Here is a 4494-nt window from a genome sequence, read left to right as displayed (position 1 = left end):
TGTACTTTTATATGACGTATCTTGGTTCTTGTATTTTCCCTAATCCCCTAGCCTCCCTTTCCCCCTCCACCCTTCTCTATTTACAAAGACTTTGTTTCCAATTTTTCCTTTTCTCTTCCCTTTTACCTTTCCCTTACCCCTCCCACTTGTCCAATACCTTTAGACCTTTTCTTCCTATTACAAAATATCAATTATACATTTTAAACCTTGTTTACACTTTTAATTTATCACACCAGAGAAACTATTTGGTATTTACACACATGGGTCCTATTACTTTCACTTAAGCGTATATCCATAATGTGCATCCACTTAGCCATAAATGCCTCTTGTTTCTCCTTCTTTATGGCTGAGTAGTACTTCATTTTATAAAAAAAAACCCCAAAAACAAAACCTACATGTTCTTTATCCAGTCTCCAGTTGATGGTCAATTGGGCTGTTTCCAAGTTTTAACTATTACAAACTGTGCTGCTGTGAACATGGGTGAGCATGTATCACTGTGGTATGATTAATTAAATTATTTTGGGAAGATACCCAGTAGGGAAATAGCTGGGTCTGAAGAGACTTCTAGTTCTAGTTGTGTAAAGTATCTCCATATTGATTTCCATAGTGGTTACACCAGTCTGTACTCCCACCAACAATGGAGAAGGGTTCCTTTCTCCCCACAACCCCGCCAGCATTTGTTATTGGTGGATTTCTTGATAGCAGCCATTCTTTGTGGGGTGAGGTAGAATCTCAGTGTTGTTGTCATCTGTTAGATTGACTCCTAGATATTTCATTTTTTTGGATGCTACTGTGAAAGGGATTATTTCCCTAACTTCTCTTTCAATAAGTCTGTTACTTGTGTACAAGAAGGCTATTGATTTTGAGTATTGACCAGCTACTCTACTTAATCTGTCATTTAAGTTTAGAAGTGTTTTGGCAGAGGTTTTTGGGTCTTCTATGTAGAGTATCATATCATCAGGAAATAATGACAGTTTAACTTCTTCCTTTCCTATCTTTCCTTTTATTTCTTTCTCTTGTCTAATTCCTGTCGCTAATGTTTTCAAAATTATATTGAATAGGAGTCGTGATAGTGGGCATCCTTGTCTTGTTTTAGCATGAAGGATTTCAGTTTTTGACCATTTAGTATGATGTTGACTGTTGGTTTTTCATAGATAGCCTTTATCAAATCGAGATAAAGACAGTCTATTCTAATTTTCTGCAGGGTTTTTATCATGAATGGGTGTTGAATTTTGTTGAATGTTTTTTCTGCATCTATAGCGATGATAATGTGGTTTTTGTCTTTGACTCTGTTAATATAGTGTGTTACACTTACTGATTTACATATGTTGAACCATCATTGCATACATGGGATAAATCCATCTTGGTCAGGGTGAATGATCTTCTTAATGAACCTCTGTATTCTGTTTGCCAGTATCTTATTGAGGATTTTTGCAGCTGTGTTCATTAGGGAGATTGGCTTCTAGTTCCCTTTTTTGGTTGGAGTCAAAGTAATACTTGCTTCTAGGAATGAATTTGGAAGTATTGCTTCCCTTTCAATTTCATTGAAGAGTTTAGAGTATTGGCAGCAGTTCTTCTTTCATTGTTTTGTAGAATTCAGCATTGAATCCATCAGGACCTGGGCTTTTCTTTGTTGGTAAATTTTTAATTACATTTTCAATTTCACTGTTTGTATTTGGGGTGCTTAGAATTGTTATATCTTCTCCATTCAACTTTGGTAATTCATATATATCTAGGAATCTGTCCATTTCTTCTATGTTTTACATTTTCCACTTTATTAGTGTACAGTTTCTCCAAGTAAGTATTGCTGGTGCTCTGGATTTCTGCTGGATCTATTGTGACTTCACCTTTTTCATTCATAATTGCATGGATTTGGGCCTTTTCTTTCCTTTTTTGGACAATATTGGCTAAGGGTTTATCAATTTTACTTATTCTTTGAAAAACCAACTCTTTGATTTATTGATTTTTTTTTGCATCATTCTCTTAATCTCCATTGCATTGATTTGTGCTCTGATCATTATAATTTCCTCTCTTGTATAAGCTTTGGGTTTGTCTTGCTCTTCTTTTTCTAGAAGCTTAAGATTCAGCATTAGGTTGTTTATTCGAGTTCACTCTGTTTTCCAAGTGTGGGCTTTTACTGCTATAAATTTCCCTTGTGGAACTGCTTTCATTGTGTCCCATAGATTCCCATATGTTTTATTGACATTATCATTTATTTTTAAAAACTATCTAATTTCTTCGTTAATTTTCTCTGTGTGCCATTGGTTGTTCAGGAGAGTGTTCTTCAATTTCCATGTGTTTGTGAAGTTCTTGAGAAATTATTTTTAAAACTAAAAAATAAAAATAAAACTGTTTTGGGTGTGATAATGTCATGGGGGTTTTTACCCTCATTAATGGGATTAATGCCCTTATAAAAGTGACATCGAAGAGATGGTCCTTCAGCCATGTGAGCACAGCATTCTTTTTTCTTTTTTTTCAGAACTAGTGATTAAACTCAGGACCTTGAGTTTGCCAGGTAGGCACTGGCACCACAGAGCTAAACCTCCATCCCAAGCATACAGCACTGTTCATCTCTGGAAGACCTAGCAACAGGAACCATCTTGGAGGTAGAGAGGGAGAACTTTCCAGACACCAGATCTGCCCATACTTTGACTTTGGACTTACCAACCTCTACAACTGTGAGAAATGAATTTCCATTATTTATAGTTACCCAAGTTAACATATTTTGTCATAGTACCAGGAATGGATTAACTCCCCATAAGTTCCCTACAAAACTGGCATTATCATCCTAATTTCACAGCAGTGACTCAGAAATATTAAATAACCTGTGAATATTCAATCAACTAAGTGGCCAAGGCAGGATCTGAACATGAATCTATCATCTTTAATGCATGTCTGTTTCTATCAAATGTGGTTGCTAGCTACCTATAAATAGTGTGAACAATTCCATTGAAAGAATTCAGATAGCAGAAAGATCACTGCTGGCTGGGCTGATTGGGAGCCTTTGTGGAAGGGGTAGCATCCTCTGAATTGAACTTAATAGGAGTCCATGAATACAGAGAACTCTGGGCCCCGGGAATGAGGGCATTAGTAATGTGTTAGAAGGGCTAAGTATAGTGTCATGTACCTGTAATCCCAGCACTCAGGAGGCTGAGGTAGAAGGATTGCAAGTTTGAAGTCAGCCTGGACTACATAGTCAATTCAAGGCCAGCCTTGACTACATGGATATATTTGTACAGTTTAGTGGGCAGACTTGTTTGGCAGAAGTAGAAGCTTTTCAGGGATTTTATCTGGTAGTGCCAACCTTAGTTCTTTGTGTTTTTTAGAATGAATCACAAAATATATTTGGTAAGAAAAGAGGATAATGGGAACTAAAAAGCAAGCATGGGAACAATAAATAATGAAAATGTTGAAAAGTGACTTTGTTAGTAATCTTGCCTTGCCAAATAAAACCACAATTATTGTGCATCTCTTAACCATTTGGTAAACCTGCTTCTTAAGCAAAAATTCCTCATTTATGTTCAAATGTTTAAGCCCCCGATACATATAAGACATCAGTAAGGCTGCAAGGGCCAGACTATAATTTTTATAACTATGTAATATTGTCCTGTGACAGCATGTTTTTCTGGATATGAAGGAAATTATTTTTCAAGCTTAAAGATACAAATTGAAAATAGTCCTCCATATTAACTAAGTCCAAAATATGAACTATGAGCAAATGTCATAACCCTGCATTGGAGGGAAAATGTAAAGGGAGAAAAACATTCAGGCTTACTCTTCAAATTCTGAACCATTAAGCAAAACTGTTGAAGTGACTCTTTATTAGTTCTCGCCCTTAACAAAGAGGTTCATGAAGTCTTCAGCTTGGGTTTCATAAATTGTTAATAATTTTCCTTAAAAGGCAAAGAAAAAGAACATTTCATAATTATGATGGTGTGTCTGTAAAGACTTTAAAAATCACAAGATCCTTCTCAGTTCTTCATGCATCTTCTTGATTCTTCTAGTGACCACACTGTTAAGTGAGCAAGTTACTGTAATTTTAGTTTCACATGGAGATTTCTGCTTGCAATTAAGACTTGCTTCCCTTTAAGAATGGTGTGAAAGATGAGTCAAAGAAACTTGGGTACTTGGCTCAGCCTCTGTGGAATTAGCATTTTGCACGTCAAGGCAGTTTCTTACAAATTCTATCATTGCTAGTTGCACCCTAAGGCAAACTCCCAGAAAGGCAATCTTCTTTGTCCTTGCCCAACAGATTGCTTAGAGCTGTTGCAATATTCTGGGTACAAGAAGATCAATTGATACATATTTACTGATAGATCTTTGTGGCACCTAAACGTAGTAACTGGGACACTCAATTTAATTAAGAATGCCACTTTGTGCTGAGGATGTGGCTCAGTGATAGAGCACTGCACTAGCATGCATGAGGCCCTGGCTTCCATCCCTAGCACTGCAGAAAAAGAGAGAGAGAGAGAGAGAGAGAGAGAGAGAGAGAGA

This window comes from Fukomys damarensis, unplaced genomic scaffold (assembly GCF_012274545.1).
Source record: "Fukomys damarensis isolate Sample0158 unplaced genomic scaffold, DMR_v1.0_HiC HiC_scaffold_29, whole genome shotgun sequence".
Classification (NCBI taxonomy): domain Eukaryota; kingdom Metazoa; phylum Chordata; class Mammalia; order Rodentia; family Bathyergidae; genus Fukomys; species Fukomys damarensis.
Note: the sequence above shows the minus strand (reverse complement) of the source record.